Source organism: Cryptomeria japonica, chromosome 7, assembly GCF_030272615.1.
Source record: "Cryptomeria japonica chromosome 7, Sugi_1.0, whole genome shotgun sequence".
NCBI lineage: Eukaryota > Viridiplantae > Streptophyta > Pinopsida > Cupressales > Cupressaceae > Cryptomeria > Cryptomeria japonica.
In genome coordinates this window covers 417,871,019-417,893,321 of record NC_081411.1, presented here as the reverse complement: position 1 = coordinate 417,893,321, position 22,303 = coordinate 417,871,019, and positions in this window count along the sequence as shown.

Here is a 22,303-nt window from a genome sequence, read left to right as displayed (position 1 = left end):
GGGAGCGGATTTCAATGGCCTTGGGGAGCAAAGGGTGTGGTTTCCACATAATATAGATTCAAGCATACATACATGAGTCCAGTTTGTCAATGGCTTCATCTGATTTAATGAATCTCCCTAACTTGTCGCCGATTACCTTGAAGACTTCCTCCTTCCAGTATTCATGCGGTAGGTTGTACAACCTAATCCAAATAGGGATTTCCTCAATGAAGGCTTGTCGGGGATCAAAGTTGGGGATCCAATCTTTAATGTAGAACCCTACTCCCATCATCATGAAAGACCCATTATACATAATTCTGGTTTTTTCCACTTCTGACCCAGCAATGATTAGGAAAAAATCATTAGTTAGGGTTTTAATCTCAAAGTGGCTCCCCCATTCCTCATCAACCCATTTCCTAATCTTAGAAAAAGCGGGCCAATCTCCTCCCCACTTCATGAAGAAAGCTCTAGCATGCAAGACCTGAACCAATTCCTTCCAAGTCGATGAATCAATACAGATGCTAATGGTTCTCTTATTTGTCGTCATCGGTGCCTCCACTGTAATGGGATTCTTTGTAGCTGCTGGTTTTTTCTTCCAAAACCGCTCCTCTGTCTGCTTTTTACTCCACTTAGGGAAATTCAGAATCCGGGAATGACCCCATTTATTTTTATCTAGCTCAAAAGAGAGTCTGGCCTCACCAAAACTACCCCCGTCTCTCCTCCTTCGGTTTGAGGCCTATCACTAAAACTGGTTTGCGCGCGGTGGAAACCAAGGTTGTTGGTTATCTAGGCGCCTATAGCCATCCTCCAAAGCTCGCGAACGAAACCCGTCGCCACCTGCAAACCCTAGTCTCCTCCTGCACTCCATCCTGCCACTTCCACCCATTGAGTTCTTACATTTTATTAGTTATTGATAATTAGGGGATTAAAGATCTCTTAAACATCAAGTTTAGTCATGTTTTCCTAGTAGGTTTCATTAGAAGCACTTTAGTTAAGAAGGTGAATTGTTATACAAGGATAATAATTCAATGTCAAATCATTATTTTATGTTGCAAACAAGTAAAGGGGGTCACTAAGGTGATACAAAGCATCTCAAGAGTCTCCATAGCAATTTACAAACTTATAATCTAAGCAAATACCTAAGAATGATTTTTTTTTTCTTGATATGAGTGGTGAAAGTACCAAATTTTTTGACATGTGCATAAAATGCTAAAATGTATGTATGAATATCATTACAAATGCACAAACACCAATTCATTATAAGTGGTGAATACATCACTATGTTGACCGAGAGTGAACTCTGAAGTGTTTTAGCTCTTGAATTGTTATTTTTTACATTTGTTATTCTATTCTGGCACTTGAAAGGATAAAAGGGTATGATATATTATGCAAAAATAAAGTTGTAGGGGGTATCTCAGGTGGTAACCTTCAGTTTAATGTTCTTTTTGAGATTTCAAGTGAGGTGAGACAAAATTTCTAGGCAACAAGGTTTATAAGACAATTATAGTGAGCTATGTGGGCAAAGAGTGAAATAGGAAGTGTTTAGGTTCTTGATTTTTTTTTTAACATTTCTATTTTGGCATCTAGGAGGATAGAGAGGTATGATATAATATTTAAAAACAAAGTTGAAGGGGTTAACTCATGTGGCAACCTTCAATTTCATGTTCTTTATAAGATAATATTTCTTAGTTGTAGATTTGATAGAAGACCATCACAATGCTCACAAAGTGTGAAATATGAATAGTTTTTTCTCTTGCATTATTTTTTGGACATATGTGGATTAGATCATATATGTGACTTGATGCAAGGCACTAGAAATCCATGGGCATCTTTATCTTTGATCTTCGATCAATAATTTGGAAATGGACCCTTTCATAGTCTATAATATTGGGTGACCCAAGTTATTTTGGAAGAACTCCAACCAAGTAAGAAACAAATTTAAAATAAATCATAACTTCTCAATGGTTTGATTATGTAAGGCAAAACTATGAGCAAGACTTTGAGGTTGATCCTCCACCCTTGGTCAACATTGTTGTAGGAGATAGAGATGGATATTATGAAACTGGGTGTTGAAAAAGAAAAAGACTTGTTTGAGCTTCAAGTTGAGTATTTAAAGTAGGGTATGAAAACTCTTGCACCACGCGTTATGAATATATTCAACAACATCATCCAATGTGGGTTTCCTAGAGATTGGACAACTAGCCTTGTAATTTCATTTTTCAAAAGTATGGTGGCGTTAACAGTCCCTCCAATTATAAAACCATTATGATCAATCCTTTATTTGCAAAACTATTTGGCAGCATGATAGAAAGTAGAATTAGAAAATGGGCAGAAGAAAAAGATAAACAAACAAAAGGGAAAGTTGGTTTCAAACCAAAAAACTCTAGTTGATCATTGTATTACTTTGAGGCACATCATTGACAAGGCTTTAAAGAAAAGGAAGAAGTATTTTGCTATTTTGTTTATTTCAGAAAGGCTTTTGACACAGTCCCTAGGGATAAGCTTTGACATAGAATGGAAGAACTTGAGATTCCTTTAAACATCTCAGAGCAATTGTCCATAGGTTCTATGAAGATGTCAAAGTCAAAATCAAAACCTCCAATGGAATTTTAGAGAGTTTTAGGAGTGATATTGGGGTCAAGAAAGGATGCCCTCTATCTCCTAGTCCTCTTTGGTTTATAGATTGACAAGTTGGAAGAATTGTTAAATCTATAGGGTCAGTGATGGTATCCACTTGGGTGAATTTGTGACTAGGCTTCTTCTTTAAGCAGACAACCTCATTTTGATTGCTAAACTGACTCTTCGTCTACATGAGCACCTTTTTGTCCTTGAGAAATTATGCAAAGTGGAGGGGTTGCAAGCCAATATCAACAAGACAAAAGTCATGGTTTTCTCTAATAGAAGAAAACAAAACCAACATAAGTTCTAATTTGGAGGTAATATCCTTGAAGAAGTCAATGATTACAAATATCTTTGGATTGACTTTTTACAAATATCTTGGGATTGATTTTAGCAAAAAATTGAGTTGGGAATGATGTAGAAAGAAGAGAACTTGAGGCAGTTGGAAATAATTTTATGCTCTTCAAAATATATGTAGAGAGGAAGAGATATGGGATTGGAAACTATCTTAACACTTTTTGGGCTTTTGGTACTTTCAATTGTTCTTATGGGTGTGAATAGTGGCCTAGCATTATCTTAGAGTCACAGTGGAAGAAAATTGAGAAAAATTAGAAATGTTCAAGATCACAAGCAAGTTCAAAATTAAAAACATGGTTCCCTATGGTAGCATGTAAAGTGAAACTGAGGCTACTCCTATCAAAACAATTGCTATGGTGTGTCTCTTAAGTTATCAAAAAATAATTGAGCAAATGAAGGAAGATAGATGGCCGAATTTTATTCTCAATGATATTTTGTGCAAAAGAAAGAAGACTTGGATGTGACAAAATAGCATAAGGATGAGTAAATGAAATATTTACTTAAAAGGTGTCTTAAGACTGGCAAAGAGATAATTTTTTTTGTTATGGATAAGTTCCACAAACGCATTTGGAGTAAAGAGCTAGGGAGAAACAAAAATTATTATATTAATGAGTTCAATCCTACTTTTGACCATCATCAAAAAGCATACATAGGGGCTAACATTTCGTGGAGAGCTAGAATCCTTATTGCTTAGTTAAGAACTACTTCTCATCAACTCTGTTGCAAAACTAGGTATCGAAAGGGTCGAAAGAATATTGGGAAGAAAGAGTGTGTAATTTTTGAACTTTTGGGAATGCAGAAACATAAAAGCATTTCATTTTAGAGCATGATGCCTTCAAAGACAATATGGACAAATATGTGCATATCTTGACAACTAGCTCCTGGCCTTATTTATTCAACTAAGGGATCATTGAGAAGTTGGGGGCTCTCATCATCACCTTACATAGGAAAAGGATGGAATTGCAAAAGTCAAATTGATCAAGTGGTTTCTCCCATAGGCTAATCTTAGCCTCAGGGACATTAAAATTATTTTTTTCTTTCCTTTTTTGGGTCTACAAATGGCTTTAATATAGGAGGCTACCTTGTGATCCATGCATGAGGCACTTGATTGTGCTACAAATGATGCATAAATATTTGACTCTTGTAGGATTTAAAATTGTCACCTCTCTTTCAAAAGTACACATTATCCACCATTAGTCTAGCTCAAGAGTACATATGCCAACACAAGAATACAAATCCTCCACCCATTTGACTCAATAACTTATAAAAATATTTTTTATTTTTTTTTGCTCGATAAAGGGTATATAGCCGTATTGTATTAATATAAGCAAAAATTTACATCTTACAAATTGACCCTTCTCGGATCTCTTCAGATCATATACGGAGCCATATCACTACTGATTTATCTCAAAGTAGACTTTTGAGCTACAACAATCCCTGAATAGCAAAATAGGGATGGAATCCATAGTAGATCTACTGTCTCTGACAATTAACAAAACCAGAGATATTTTACTATCATATCCTGACCATATATAACTTTCTAATAAATTATCATGTATATATTATCAAAACCATGATAGGGCTATAAGTCAATACAAGGCTCACTCCCTGCCTAAAACTGGGCCTTCCTCGTCTCCTTCACTATTGCTGCTACTCCCACTCTCTGAGAAAAGGATCATCTTCGTTATGCCTACCCGTCAAATGTTTGAACTCACACACCCATTGCAGAGTGACATCAATATCATCCCCTATAGGAGGAACCAGAACTCCATCATCTGCAAATCCCATAACCTTTTTGATAAAGTCTAAGCATATCCTCTTTAAAGGAATACTCACTTCCCAACGCGCTTGATCCCATATGAAAAAAATTGGAAACCTAGGCGTTGGGACTCCAATCCTTCTTGGTAACTCGTAAAAGGAAGATGGAGGGATAGTAAGATTGTGATAAATCTCACAGAGATCTCTGTCCATATCCCCCAAAAAGCCTGCCCTAAAAATCCTCAAACATAACTCTTCTGCTACCACTTTGGATTCCCCCAATTTCAAGTTAGTAGCCAAGAAATGAACCAGAATGTCGGTATTGACTCTATAGCTGTGGTTGGCTATGAGAAACTGAACTCCCAATATATCACAGATTGCATCCAACAGGAGTGGATCTGAATTTTTTGTCACGTGTTGAATCCTTTTACTCGTGATAGGACCCAGGAATGCCATTTGTCGCTTCTCCACTACCAGCCTGATATAAGAATCCATTGAAATTCTTCGCTCGGCTCTGCTAAACACAAATAGAAAACGAATGAAGAATGGTTAGAAGATATCGGTTTAATAGAGGCGGTGAAGCTTCTCGAGCAAGATTTACACCCCATAGTGAATGTCTGGAGACACACAAAACAAGTCTATTGCAATCTCCGTATCTAGATCCACTTGTGTGATCACCGCAAGACTTTAGGCTAAAGAGTTGGCAAGGGAGTACTTTCTTCAAAAAATATAGCAAAAAATTCTCGAATCGCCGCTCAACTATGTCATATATGATGATGCTATGATTGTATGCTTTCCTACTCATCAATACTTTTCCTGACAATTCGTCTACATCACTTCACATCTTATTAATTTTTAAATAAAATCTGCCCGTTCTTATTATTAATGGTGTGTCCATCCAGCTTAAATCATTATGGGCCCAGTACTCTCCATTTCAATTTTCAAAATTCGGATTGATTTCCCACTCCGAAGGATTTTAAAACCTTACAAAACCAAAAACTAATAAAAATAACTGACAAACCAAACACGACTTAAAATAGATCCTCCACATCTATATGCATACCGTCTGTTACTTTATTATCCAAAACATCTGTTGACTGATTTCCTTCCCTGTAAATATGGTTGAAAACCATTGCTTCAAAGGAGATAACAATACTTAAAGCTTTTTCTAATAATGCATTTAATCTCCAATTTGGCATTATCTCTTTTCTCAATGCATTGATTACTATGACAGAATCTTCTTGGATCTCTAAAACTTTTATATCCAGATCTCTCCATTTCTTAAGCCCTACCACCAAATCTTGGAATTTTGCTTGATTGTTGGTACCTTGTTCTAAAGGCTCTACCATTTTAGATATGATCCTTTCATTTCATTTTGAAATAAAATATCCAACCCCTGATATTCCTAGATTTCCTCTCGCCACTTCATCAAAGTTTAATTTATACCATCCCTCCTTGGGTGGTTCCCATTTACATTCAAATATGTCCTAGTTACTAGACAAGCCCCCTTGCCACAAAAGTGAGGGATTTTAAGGCCAAACCATCTCCCTCTAATTTCACCATCCTAATGAGTAAATAAAGAGTGCTTGTGAGATCTATTCTCATTCCTGATATTCACCACCTCTACAATAGCCCCTTCAATTTTGTTGATTAATGAAGCTACCTTCATCTTTGAATCTTTAAAAATTCTTCTATTTTGTTCTTTCCAGATTTCCCAAGTCAAAATAGATGAACCACTAATTAAACTTGAACTATTTATCCTTGGCCAACTCTTGAATAGACTTAAGATATCTTGTGGAAAGGCAGATGCCCACCCTAATTTCATACACAACCATTGCTAGCATTGCTGAGAGAAAGGGAAATGGAGGAACAAGTGATTAATTGTTTCCTCAGTCTGTTCACATAGGACGCATCTTGAAGGTCCATTAAAACCAATTTTTTAAAACCGTTCTAATATCAGAACTCGCCCTTTAAGCACAAACCAAACAAAAATCCTCGCTTTAGGAAGGCATCCTTTGTTCCAACATAAATGCAGGGGGAGCTCCAATTTTGTCCAATTTTGCTGAATAGTCAGATCCTTATAACCCTCCTTTGCTGAGTGTAAATATGGTTGAAAACCATTGCTTCAAAGGAGATAACAATACTTAAAGATTTTTCTAATAATGCATTTAATCTCCAATTTGGCATTATCTCTTTTCTCAATGCATTGATTACTTTGACAGAATCCCCTTGGATCTCTTAAAGTTTTATATCCAGATCTCTACATTTCTTAAGCCCTACCACCAAATCTTGGAATTCTGCTTGATTGTTGGTACCCTGTTTTGAAGGCTCTACAATTTTATCTATGATCCTAGATACCAACAATCAAGCAGAATTCCAAAATTTGGTGGTAGGGCTTAAGAAATGTAGAGATCTAGATATAAAACTTTTAGAGATCCAAGGGGATTCTGTCATAGTAATCAATGCATTGAGAAAAGAGATAATACCAAATTGGAGATTAAATGCATTATTAGAAAAAGCTTTAAGTATTGTTATCTCCTTTGAAGCAATGGTTTTCAACCATATTTACACTCAGCAAAGGAGGGTTATAAGGATCTGACTATTCAGCAAAATTGGACAAAATTGGAGCTCCCCCTGCATTTATGTTGGAACAAAGGATGCCTTCCTAAAGCGGGGATTTTTGTTTGGTTTGTGCTTAAAGGGCGAGTTCTGATAGTAGAACGGTTTTAAAAAATTGGTTTTAATGGACCTTCAAGATGCGTCCTCTGTGAACAGACTGAGGAAACAATTAATCATGTGTTCCTCCATTTCCCTTTCTCTTAGCAATGCTAGCAATGGTTGTGTATGAAATTAGGGTGGGCATCTGCCTTTCCACAAGATATCTTAAGTCTATTCAAGAGTTGGCCAAGGATAAATAGTTCAAGTTTAATTAGTGGTTCATCTATTTTGACTTGGGAAATCTGGAAAGAACAAAATAGAAGAATTTTTAAAGATTCAAAGATGAAGGTAGCTTCATTAATCAACAAAATTGAAGGGGCTATTGTAGAGGTGGTGAATATCAGGAATGAGAATAGATCTCACAAGCACTCTTTATTTTCTCATTGGGATGGTGAAATTAGAGGGAGATGGTCTGGCCTTAAAATCCCTCACTTTTGTGGCAAGGGGGGCTTGTCTAGTAACCAAGACATATTTGAATGTAAATGGGAACCACCCAAGGAGGGATGGTATAAATTAAACTTTGATGGAGTGGTGAGAGGAAATATAGGAATATCAGGTGTTGGATGTTTTATTTCAAAATGGGATGGAAAGATCATAGCTAAAATGGTAGAGCCTTTAGAACAGGGTACCAACAATCAAGCAGAATTCCAAGATTTGGTGGTAGGGCTTAAGAAATGTAGAGATCTGGATATAAAACTTTTAGAGATCCAAGGGGATTCTATCATAGTAATCAATGCATTGAGAAAAGAGATAATGCCAAATTGGATATTAAATGCATTATTAGATAAAGTTTTAAGTATTGTTATCTCCTTTGAAGCAATGGTTTTCAACCATATTTACACCTGGCAAAGGAGGGTTATAGGGATTTGACTATTTAGAAAAATTGGACAAAATTGAAGCTCCCCCTACATTTATGTTGGAACAAAGGATGCCTTCCTAAAGTGGGGATTTTTGTTTGGTTTGTGCTTAAAGGGCGAGTTATGATAGTAGAACGGTTTTAAAAAATTGGTTTTAATGGACCTTCAAGATGCATCCTATGTGAACAGACTGAGGAAACAATTAATCATGTGTTCCTCCATTTCCCTTTCTCTCAACAATGCTAGCAATGGTTGTGTATGAAATTAGGGTGAGTATCTGCCTTTCCACAAGATATCTTAAGTCTATTCAAGAGTTGGCCAAGGATAAATAGTTCAAGTTTAATTAGTGGTTTTTGGACAATAAGTCTATCCATTTTGACTTGGGAAATCTGGAAAGAACAAAATAGAAGAATTTTTAAAGATTCAAAGATGAAGGTATCTTCATTAATCAACAAAATTGAAGGGGCTATTGTAGAGGTGGTGAATATCAGGAATGAAAATAGATCTCACAAGAACTCTTTATTTACTCATTGGGATGGTGAAATTAGAGGGAGATGGTCTGGCCTTAAAATCCCTCACTTTTGTGGCAAGGGGGGCTTGTCTAGTAACCAAGACATATTTGAATGTAAATGGGAACCACCTAAGGAGGGATGGTATAAATTAAACTTTGATGGAGTGGCGAGAGGAAATCTAGGAACATCAGGTGTTGGATGTTTTGTTTCAAAATGGGATGGAAGGATCATAGCTAAAATGGTAGAGCCTTTAGAACAGGGTACCAACAATAAAGCAGAATTCCAAGATTTGGTGGTAGGGCTTAAGAAATGTAGAGATCTGGATATAAAACTTTTAGAGATCCAAGGGGATTCTATCATAGTAATCAATTCATTGAATAAAGAGATAATGCCAAATTGGAGATTAAATGCATTATTAGAAAAAGCTTTAAGTATTGTTATCTCCTTTGAAGCAATGGTTTTCAACAATATTTACACTTGACAAAGGAGGGTTATAGGGATCTGACTATTCAGCAAAATTGGACAAAATTGGAGCTCCCCCTGCATTTATCTTGGTATACTACTTTAGAATACTTTTAAAGTTTGTGGCCTCTTGAATAGATCCCACACCCAAAAGAAATGTATCATCCGCAAATCGTTGGCGAGTTACGTTCAAGATCGCACTGGTGATGGTAATGCCTTCAATGTTACTCATGGACTGAACCTTTTGTATTTTTCTACCTAATGCCTCAAGCATAATTATAAATAAAAAGGGTGAGATTGGGTCCCCTTATCTTAACCCTTTGGAAGATTCAAAGAAACCCTCTAGTGTCCCATTGATTATCACTGAGTATCTTGGAGTAGCAATACATAAGTAGATCAGATTGATCCATTTCTTACAAAATCCGAAAGCCTCTAGACACTTGCATAAAAATCTCTAGTCCACTTTATCATATGCCTTATTTATGTCAAGTTTAATTAACATGCTAGGGAGCTTCTTTGTCTGTATGGAATGTAATGCTTCCTTGGCTATTTTGATGCCATCTAAGATTTAACGTCCTGGAACAAAACCTGATTGCTCCTCTGATATAATTTGAAATAAAAACAACTTTAATCTATTTTCCATGGCTTTAATCATTATCTTATACAAGGTATTGCATAGCGAAATTGGTCTATACTCCTCGAAGCTTCAGACATTCTCTTTTTTGGGAATCAAAACTAGAAAAGTGTTGTTTACTTCTTTTAAAAATCTACCACCATTTCTAGCAACTTCTAGTGATATTGTCATCTCTTTGCCAATTATATGCCAACATTTCTGATAGAAGCTAGTTGGGAAACTATCTGGACCAGGAGCTTTGTCTAGATGAAGTTGAAACAATGCTAAATGGATCTCTGCTTCGAATAATTTTTCTGTCAAGGTAGCATTTTGTCTATCAGTTATTATTTTTGGTAGGCATGCTAATATTTCTGATTGATCTCTAAGATTTGATCCTTCCCAATTATTGAACATATCTCTAAAATAATTTACTCTTTCCTGCACTACCTCCTTTGTAGTATCCAATACCAATCCATCCTCTCTGACAACCCTTAGGATTTTATTGGTTCCTCTTTTGATTTTAGTGCTGGCATCAAATAATTTAGAATTGTTGTCCCCTGCCTCCAACCATGTTTCTTTGGATTTCTGCCTCCAAAACACCTCTTCTACCAAAACTTCATGATATTCTCCTAATAGTATTTTTTATTGTTCATAAAGTTGTGTATCCATCCCCTTATTTATCACTTCTTCTGATGTTGATTTCGTCTCCTCTTCCAACTCTTTTTTCCTCTTGAATATATCTTGAAATTCACCTTGGTTCCACTTTAATAATTTATGCTTTATTGCTTTCATTTTAGAAACAAAGCAGAATAGTTTAACCCATCCACAGTTTCCTCCCGCCACCACTTTTCAATGATATCAAAAAAATGTTCATCCTTAAACCACATATTTTCAAATTTAAATGGACCATGCCTAGGTTTTTGTTCCTCCCCGATATCCAACATCACCAGATAATGGTCTAATCCTGACTAGGCTAATATATTTGTAGCCATCTCTCCTTTAAATGAAAGAAAATCTCCTTTGAAGAAGAATCTGTCTAACTTCTCGGCTATGTTGCTGAAATCTTTGTGTCTATTATTCCATGTGAATATTCCATTTCCACACTTAATGTCTATTAGGTTATTCCTTTGAACCCATTCACTGAAATTTGTTTGAGCTTGTAGCTCTCTTCTGATACCCCCTTTATTTTCTGACAAATGCAAAATCACATTAAAATCACCCCCTATAATAGTATGTGGGAAGACATTACTACTACAAAATGTTTCAATCTCCCTCCATAGCTCTCTCTTTTTGTCAGGTGGTGTCGGACCATATACATTGATCACTCTGAAACTTAGATCACTGTTTATACTTCTCAGAAGGCCTCCCATCCAATTTTCTTTTTCAATTACTGATTCCACTACAACCCTATTAGGATTCCATATTATTTCCATCCCTGCTATAGCTCCTGTCGCTTGAACCACCCAGATAGCCCATGTATCTAGTGACCTCTTAAATCCTTCCATTTCCTCCATGCTCAATTTTGTTTCTTGGATAAGTACTACCTCAAGTTGATGCATTTCGATCCCGCACTTGATTAAGCACTGCTTGTTAGGGGCATTTAAACCCCTAACATTCCATGTGAGGAGCTTCATGTTTCCTTGGGAAGGTTCTTCCCCTTCCCTATATTTGACATGTATGTTATTTTGGTTTGATATAATGCATAACCATCTATTAACCTAAGTTTTTCCAATGATTTTCTTCCTCTTTTTTTCCCCTCAGCTCTACCACAATCTGGTTTATCTTTCTGAGGGAAACACATACATAATCCCAAACATTTCCCTTCTTCAGGATCCTCCTCCAAGTTATCCATATTTTCATCCTCTACTAGCTCCTCCTATTCCATTTCATCTAAACCTCCATTTTCCAGGATTTTTTGCATTATTTTAAAGTTGGCTTGTTTAAGAGCCCCTGAATCCATGTTTGCAGATGTCAAGAGGCCCATAAACTCACATACTACTTCAAGCCTAGAGGGACCTGACCCCTAATCATTAGAGTTCATTAATGTTTTTGATACTTTCTCTACCTCTCTAGAAATCAATGTTTCTGAATCTCCTTGATTACTAAGAATATTTAATTGATCTGGGATCTCTTTGTTTAGGGTCTCACTATCATTTTTTTAAATCTTCTGTTCTTTTAGAGATTTTCTGCACAACATATTGCATCTAATTATTTAGAATCTGAAGCCTCCAATCTCACTCTCTATAATGTATTTATCTCGACCTTATCGTGATCCCTGCCCAAAATTTTTGTAGGAGTGTTTTCATTATGACTGTCTGCATTTACTTCTATTTGGGGCTCCTTCATGAGGTCTTGCCCTGAGGCTAAATGTCCATTTGGTAATACCCTGGTATTATCAATCTATGATAATTCTCTTTCCAAACCCTCTATTGCTATGTTTGGGCTCATATCCTCTAACACCAAATTATCACCCATAATTGGGGTTGGGAGATCTTCTGGATTACTCCCAACTACTTTAGTGATGTGAGGAATTCTACAATCTATAACACAAGTAGGATTTTCTAATAACATGTCTTCTCTCATCAGGCACTTCCCTAGGATTTTATTTTTCATTATTTCTATTCTTTATTTCCTTCTGCCGAATTCTGAGAGGATTTCTATTTCTTTATATATTCCAGAGTTCACATCTACCTCTACAAACAAATTAGATATATCCCCTGCTAGCCCCGTGAGAAAATTTTCTTCTATGCCTAAACAAGTTCCTAAGGCATCTCCTATCCTGATCAATGCTTCTATCGGCCAAAATTCAGCAGGAAGTCCCATCAAGCTGATCCACATTTATTTTCTAACAATATTGTGTTTGAGAGGATCAAACCCTAGAATCCAGTGTCGCCTATAGAAACTAGAACCTTTGAAAAATATAGAGAAACCATGTAATAAATCCATTTTTAAGTTGGCATCATTGCATATGATTAGGAGAAACATGTTTTGAAGAGGTTTGATACATAACTTATTGGGAAACGACTCTCTCCACCATGCCATAATTTCCTCCTGTGATCCCTCCGAGCCATACCATTTAACAGAGAGTGCTTTCTCCTTCAGCTTTTTTGAAGATGCTTTCAGAAGATTAGGAGGGAGAACTATCATCTTGCTTCCAAATCTCTTAATGTTGTCTGAAGCCGATCCATTATTGACCACCCTAGGAACCTTCATGACCCATCGATTGCCTCCAAACCCATGATTTAAATAACCAAATTTGTTCCTATTTTTGAGCCTTGAACTTTGCCCATGATCATACCTACCCCTAGGGCCAACCCTAAAGGTATATTGAGTTCTTAGCAGACCCGATCTTTTCCATCCGCCCATCTGGGAGCTAGGGTTACCATTTCTAATGGGAATCGGTGGATTTTGTTTCCTCTCACCCAGTGGAATACGATTTGAACCCATGGTCAAATCATTGTTTTCCCCTTTGAACCAAGCCTGCCCCTTCAGCCATTGATTTTGTCGCAAAAGCTTGGGAGGATCCTGCCCGATCCATGATGCCCGTTGCAAAGGATTTTGAATCCTCTTTTTATTTTTTATTTTTTTATGTTATAACTTATAACAACATTACAAACAATAAAAATAAACAATAATACATCAAATTTTAAAATATACCCATATTCTATCTCAACATTTCAATTTATCTCTATCTCCAATTATTAAATATATCTATTATGAATACTTTAAAATATAATGCAACTAATATTTCATCACTATTTTCTTTTTAACTATTGAGTGAATGCCTAGTGTGATTTATCTCCCTACAGTACTGATAAAAAATCACCCCATCCTTATAATCATGTATCTTTGAGAGTGCAATTGCCTAGTAACCAGGCCTGGAATTTGACGGTCACCCCTGATTGTCCTATGGTTTTTTTATGACGGTTCATTCATTGTAATGCCTTTCATTTTATGTTTTAAGAAAAATATTAAGTGTCAATTTTTTAAAAAAATTGTTAATAATTAAATATTAATTTTTTATATTTAAATTTTTTAATCAATTCAATCAATGATACATATCAAAATTAGAAAAATATATAATTTTTTTTAATAAATCAATGTGCAAATAATTTTGCTATTAATTTAAAGTATATTATTATATATTATTGAAATTAGTTAATTATTTTTAATAGAGATTCTAACTTAAAAAATGCTACTAACAAGTAAAACATGTAATAATCTAAAATGAAAGGGAGACATTTTTTTATTTTATTAATTTGAAATTAAGAAATACAAACAAATGATATCAAAGGTCAAGAACTCTTCTTGACTTTGTATTCTTCCATATATGATATACTTCATTCAAATTTACATCATTTATTTTAGACCTATTTAAAGATACCCTCATTAATGCATCCAATGTATCCAAAGCTAGCTTTGACTTTCTAACATCTTTGATGATGTTTTGTTTTGAAAACCCTCTTTCACAATCAATAGTACTTGCAGGAATAGTAAGAACAACTTTCCATAACTTCATCATATGAGGATAGCTTCTATGCCAATATTATATGTTATGAAAGACTCTCCATGCATCTTTCATCTTAAAACCCTCACAAATTGAATGCAATGAGTCAAAAAAATATTTTAACTCTCTTTTGTAACCATTCACATCAAATATGGATACATTATTTGTAGTGTGTTGTAAATGTTGGAGAAGCTTATCAAGCCAACGCTTTGAGACATTATCTCGAGTTTGATGATCCGATGGATAATAAGAAGGGCTGAAGACTTTTGCTGCATTAAATAGAGGAAGATCTAGAAATATTTCATTTAAACAATCAATGAGAGATTGGATATAGCCTTCTGTCAAGCGTTGACAACTTTGTTTTGTTCCTTCAATACGAGGTTGCATGGAATGCTTCCCTAAATCACCATACTGAAATCCCTCAATTAGAATAGGGATGTATAGAAATTCATGTTTATCAGTGACACCATCTTCTTTGACTTCAATACACCCAAATTGAGAATCAATCAAGAATTTTGAAAGATAAGTTGTACCTTCTGCAAATGTACTTTTCCTCAAAAACCATCTATATAAATTTCCTATTGCTTCATCAAGAGCCAAACCAATAACAAAAATGTCTACATTTTCTTCTTGAAAAATCTTACTCAATTTATTTAGTTCACCCAAAACATCAAGAAGCATATGCAAACAAAATTGAACAGAATAAATCCTTGTCTTTTCATATAATGTTGAACACTTCTTATCTTTTTTCCACAAAGTTAAAATGGGTGGCATAAGCTTCACAAGCCTTATTATGACTTATCCTCTGGATAACCATATGATTGTGTGGATCTACAAAACATTCAAAACATCAATTTCCATAACTCTAAGTAATTCATTCAACTCATTATTTCTCTTTGGTGAATTTTGGATCTATGAATGCACTTTATTTGCTATTTTTTCAACAAATAATAATTCAGGTATCTTTTTCGAAGCATTTGCTACTGCTAGTGACTCACGATGAGCTATGCAATGGATTGAAATAAGATTTGGAATATTTTGTTTCATAAGAGAAACAAACCCATTTTCACGCCCAACCATTGCAGAAGCACCATCTGTTGAGACAACGATTAGTTTTGTTAATGAAAGACCTCTATCATTCATCAATTGATTGATAGTATTATATATGGTTTTCCCTTTTCCATCTGACACAGACATCATTTTCATAAACATAGATATAGGTGCCCCATGACCCTCTGATGTCAAATATATTGCATAAACAACAAGATGTTGAGCTCTAAACTTGGATCAGTACTTTCATTAATCATTATTGAAAAAAAGGACTTTTTAGCATCTCATCTATTTGAATTTGCTCAAGATATTTTGATATGCAAAAAAGAAAGTCATTTGTACCCTTATGATTTGTGTAAGTTGATTGTCTTCATATTTTGGCATATTAGGAGTTCTTAAATCCATAAGAAATTTACATATCTTCTCATACTTAGATAAAGATAAATCTTCCTAACAAACAAAATAGGTTGTTTTCAATGTGGTAATTACTCTTTCCTTATTGACATCTTCAACCTCTAAAATATGATCAAGAATAGACTATCTTTTTTTTTCTTTTTCTGATGCATTAATCCATCTTGCTTGAGCATCTTTATGTATCACAGATTTTTCATGAGTGACAAGAGCATCACGTTGTAAATTAATGCATCCACCCTCTATCCCCCATGGTCCTGGCAACTTATATTTCTCACAATATTTGCATTTCATTACTATCTTACCATCATGCTTCAAATAGTTTAACCACACAAATTTCTCTAGCCATTCCATTCAAAATTTTCTTTTTACTTTTTCCTTCCCTTGATTAATATTTGATCCCTCCCCAATTTCAACATTAATACTATCCCCTTCCCCAGATTGAAATATTTCTTCATTTGAATCATCCTCAGAAGAAGACCCAAAAATTTCCTTATAAGTTTCTCTCAGATCCTTATTATGATATTGTTCATTTAACACTGAATTACTAGAAGTTCTAGAATCCTTCTCTCTAGTCCACCTATACATTTCTCCAATGGTAGCTTGCTTCTTTCTCTTTGAAGACATATTTTTGAAGAACCTAAACAAAAAAAAAATTATGTATAAAATAATTATATTACAGACTTACAATGTTTTGAAAAAAACATGCACTTAATTTTTACAGAAAGAAAGACAAACTTACAAAAATTGCAGGGCACCAAAAAGGAAGAATTTTTCTCTGGAGTAAAATAATTCAAGGAAATATGATAACTTCTCACTTGCATCAAAAAAATACGTACAAAATAAATCCTTAAGCTTCAATCTACTAAAATAATTAGTTTAAGCTTCATAGACTGAAGCCAAAGGTACTAGCAATTGCACCTTAGTGTGCAATGGGTACACCGAGGATATCTTTGATATTGTATTTAAGTTAGTTTTTGACGTTGAACAATATATACAATTAACACTATAATGTTCTTTTATTTGTACAAATTATTTTTGCAAACTCTTTTGAATTGGAAGTAACTAATAATGCAATGGTGTTACGAATAAGGGAAATTATTGTATTGTAAAACTTGTACTTGTAGAGTATGAAAACGAGATATAATTAGAAAGTCAAAAATTATACAACTTTTGTTACATGCTTGATTGTTTAACATTGATTATTGAATATTTGTAGATTTAGTAATTAATATTTTTTTAAAGGAACTATTTGTTGAATTTTTTGTAAGTTGAAAAAGTCTAGATTTAATGTATACATTATAAAGATACAAAAACAAGTGATTTATTGAACAACTGGAGATCTTTTCACTTGTAGTAATAATAGAATAGTATTACGAATAAGTGTTGAATTATCCTTTTGTATAATTTGTACCTGTAGAGTATGGAAAAAGAGATATAATTAGAATTTGAATATTGCACAACTTTTGTTACATGTTTGTTTGTTTAACATTGATTATCAAATATTTGTAGATTTAGTAATTCAAACAAAATTAAAGGAAGTATTTGTTGAATACTTTGCAAGTTTTAAAAGTATGGTTTTAATGTATATATTTTAAAGTTATGGAAACAAGTTCTTGAGTGAACAAACCTGGAGATCTTTTAACTTGTGTTTGTAGAACTAGTATTTGATAATGCTAGCAATCGCTCCTCCTCTTGTTTTCGACGAGCAACATATGGGTTGGTTTGCATGCGTGAATATCTTTCGAATGTGAGGGTGGGGTGTATGTGGAGACTTGTGAGTTCACAAACTCACAAGATAGTTGTGAATGTCAATCCTTGACGATCAATGTTGCTGATGTCGATTGTTGCTCGTTGGAGTGTGAGCCCCTGTGATTTGTGTATAGTTAATGCCCATGCCATTTTTAGTGGTATTTGACAGCGAACACCATGACTCACAGGGGTTATAGGAACATTTTTTGGTTGATTGTGATCCCACATTGGTTCTCTATAATTTTTGAAGCAAACAACAACAAATAATGGAAGTTGAGGTGGTCTTTCTCCATGTCTATATACAATTGCTTTGACTTTTCCAAGTGCACCATTTACAAGCCATGTTTCCACCCACAAATTTGAACATAACATAACCTTTTGGCCAATACATAGGAGTACGTTAGATTCAAGTTCTTCTTCTTCTAGATTTGAGCATGTTGATCCCCTAAGTTGCTCTGCTATGGATAATGCTACTGGCATTGTTGAAGATAACAACACACGTTTATTATGTGAAGACACAATTTCATTCATTGCAAATAGATGTATGGAGGATGAGAAATGAGATTTCTCTTCAGTTGTGAGTGAGGAGATTGATCATGACATTAGAAGTTGCCAATTTGCAATTGTAGGCTTTGCAATTTATAAATTTGAGAGAAGGGTACGAAAACTAATTTGTGCTGGATCGTCTCCAATTTGATGAAATATTTTGTTCAAAGTTATAACTGTTGTGAAAGAATTCCACAATATTCCCCCATAAGAAGTTGAAGCATACATAGGGATATCTTTGACTGGTGGTAGTTGCCCTAAGTCACCAAATAGCATGATTGATCATCCTCCAAATGGGATATGATTTTGGCTTGGGAATGCTTCACGCAATCTGCTATCAATTTATTGTATTAGCTTTGCGCCAATGAAACTCATTTCATCTATTAGAATGTATCGAATGAAGTACATGCTCTCTTACTTAGGACATAACAAGTTATGGAAATAGAACTTTGTACATAACAAAAAGTAAGAAATGTTTTGAGGTACAAATCAATATATGACTATAGTTCCACATGTACTAATATTTAAATGCAATCAAGCTAAAGTAGCTTAACAACTATAATAATGAAGCTTTATGTTTCGTGTCCACCAAATGGGATCATTTTGATTTTGAGATCAAGTAGAAATTGACAATTGATTACATTGTCTAAGATTTGTTTAGCACCATCAGGCTCTGCTAGTAGTTGGAAATCTTTTGCGCCAACACCCAAAAAAGCTCGGTCCTTCAAATGCGATAAATTTAATGAGTTCACTTGTTTCATCTTGCAAGTTGATTTTTAGCATATATCTAAAATCAAATTCAGAGAGATCAATAGAACACTTCGGGCATCAAAATGTATTTGGTGAAGTCTAGATTACTTTTTTCTTACATTTTTTATTGTCCACAATATGAGGACAAGAAAGGTAGTAAAATTTATCAACATGGAGTTTTGAGATAGTGGCCTTTACACACACATTCTCCTCCTTAGAAATGCTTCTATTTTTTATAGAAGAAATAGCTTGCAGATTTTTAAAGTTGTGGGAGGAAAGGTGTCTCTTTGACAATGAAAGGGAATGATGGTCAATTTATCTGGTAGCATACCATGTTTGCAATGTTGACGCTTCCAATATTTTGGGATTGGTTACAATTGTAGTGGAAAATATGGTGTCAAGTTCTTTTCCATGCCAGGAAATTATACGGGCAGATTTGATTAAAAGGGTTGGGCGAGTTGTTTCTATGGACATTTCAGAGATTTGGTTACCTTCAATCTGACAATGACGACCCCAAAGTGTAACTTCAATAGTACAATTTAAGGTGTCTATGATTGTAACAATACATTTTGTTATTTTGGTGCCATCCCTTTTGCATATGGTTGATGTTGTAGAGATAGATACAAGAATTCCGATGACATCTACAAGGTGATTAACAGGTAATGATTCCAATGAATCTATGGTCTTTATATCAAAGCTATGCATGGGTATGGTAGAGTCTATGGATGTGGATGTAATTATGGCAGATGAGTTGTGGAGGAATATTTCAAAAGGGTTTGTGGAGCTACTATATTTGGTGTTGCCAACTTTAACACAACCATTGGATATCACATAAAGACTATTAGATTGAATAACATGGTAGAACTCGTCAACAAGTTCATTGAAACAAGTCACATATATTTCAATTCCCACTTTGTCAATAAAATCAAAGCCAAAAACTTTCCCATCACATCCAACATTTTTATATTCATGGATGGGACCCTCAATTGACCATTGCTTATGATATGGGCTCAATGTTTTGATGGGGATTATTGTAAAAGGGGATAAGGTTTGTTCATATGTAGACCTTCTAGATTGTTGGAGGGAATATTTTTCAGATGGATCAGATTCGAGTGGGTTTTGAGAGCTGCTTGATGGAATGAAGTTAGTAGCTTGTAGAAGAGGAATTGGTGTTCCAACTATTTTTGCATTATTTAAAATTATTTTCAAGCTATTAATTGCAATAGCCCTGCAATGAAAGGAGATTTAAATTTAGTAAGGAGATATAGATGAATAAATGAGAACTTTAAAAATAATAGTATGCAATTGTGGACATATGTGAATTTGTGGAACTTCTTGCAAGTATATCCGCTCAAGAAAATGATGGAACCTTTGCCTAAAGTGTCCTTCAAAACAAGCTTGTTGAATTGGTCAGGAAGCAGAGAAGGATGTGTATGTACACCATCAGAGAGGTGTAATCGATATTTCACATTCACAGATCGTTGTTTTATGGACTCTACACATGTTACTTGTAAAGAAGGATCAGAAATAGACATGCCCGCAAGAATGTTGGCAATTGCATTTGTAGTTAATGTTGTCATAGTGGCAAATGTTTTCATAGTGGCAAATGTTTTCCTGTGAATCATTTGATAAATTTTATTTATTATTTGTAGTTAGGTATATAGACATAAATAATAATAAAAAAAATTGAAATCCAAATCTAAGTAAAAATAAAAAATATATAAGTAAATGCAAAGTTAACCTATATGAAAATATTAATTTCTAAAATTTATAATAAATAAATAATAATTTGAAAACTTAATAAGAAATAATACATTCATTTAATTATTGAATAATTTAAAAAATAGATATTTATTGTTTTTACTCATCCTCTCATGCCTTGCATATGGTTCCTATTTTTTATAGGGTAAAAATTATTTTAATTAGATCATAGTGCATAAGAACTCACATCTATTTATGTTGTGGATGAACTTGAGGAAATAAAGCATATATATTTTTTTTACATAATCTAGAACTTTTATTTATTTATTTTATTTTATTTTATAAAATACTCTCACAAAATTATAAAATAGTTTTTAATCTTGTTTTATAAAATGACAAATTGTGATAGATTGAAAATAACAATAAAGATGGAAAAAAACATGGAATGAAATCAAACTATTATAATTTACTATGATTTATTTCTATTTTTCACTTAAATCTCTATCCACAAGTAAAACTTTTATTTATTTATTTATTTATTTTTGATAAAATATTCTCACAAAATTATAATATTATTTTAGAAATGGATACTCTTCTTTGCTTACACAAAAAATCTTTCTCAATCTCAATTGGCCAATGAGGAAAAAAGAATGGTTGAGTGACGAGGAAAATAGGATTAATTAAAATTTGTGAATTCAATATCCATCCACTAGTAAAACTTTTATTTATTTATTTAATTTTTTGTAAAATTCTCTCACAAAATTATAATATTATTTTAAAAATGGATACTCTGCTTTATTTAATTTTTTTTATAAAATTCTCTCACAAAATTATAATATTATTTTAAAACTGGATACTCTGCTTTGCTTAAAAAACAATCTTTGTCAATCCCAACTGATCAATGAGGAAAAAAGAATGTTGAGTGAAGAGGAAAATAGTATTAATTTAAATTTGTGAATTCAATATCGATGGTAAACCTCTATCCACTATAAAAACTTTTATTTATTTATTTATTTTTGATAAAATACTCTCGCAAAATTATAATATTATTTAAAAAATGGATACTGTGCTTTGCTTACACAAAAAATCTTTCTCAATCCCAACTAGCCAATGAGTAAAAAAGAATGGTTGAGTGAGAGGAAAATAGGATTAATTAAAATTTGTGAATTCAATATCCATCCACTAGTAAAACTTTTATTTATTTATTTAATTTTTTATAAAATTCTCTCACAAAATTATAATATTATTTTAAAAATGGATACACTACTTTGCTTAAAAAAAATATTTGTCAATCCCAACTAGCCAATGAGGAAAAAAGAACGTTGAGTGACGAGGAAAATAGGATTAACTTAAATTTGTGAATTCAATATCGATGGTTATTTATTTATTTTTGATAAAATACTCTCACAAAATTATAATATTATTTTAAAAATGGATACTCTGTTTTGCTTACACAAAAAATCTTTCTCAATCCCAATTGGCCAATGAGGAAAAAAGAATGGTTGAGTGACGAGGAAAATAGGATTAATTAAAATTTGTGAATTCAATATCCATCCACTAGTAAAACTTTTATTTATTTATTTATAAAATTCTCTCACAAAATTATAATATTATTTTAAAAATAGATACTCTCTTTATTTAATTTTTTATAAAATTCTCTCACAAAATTATAATATTATTTTAAAAATGGATACTCTGCTTTGCTTAAAAA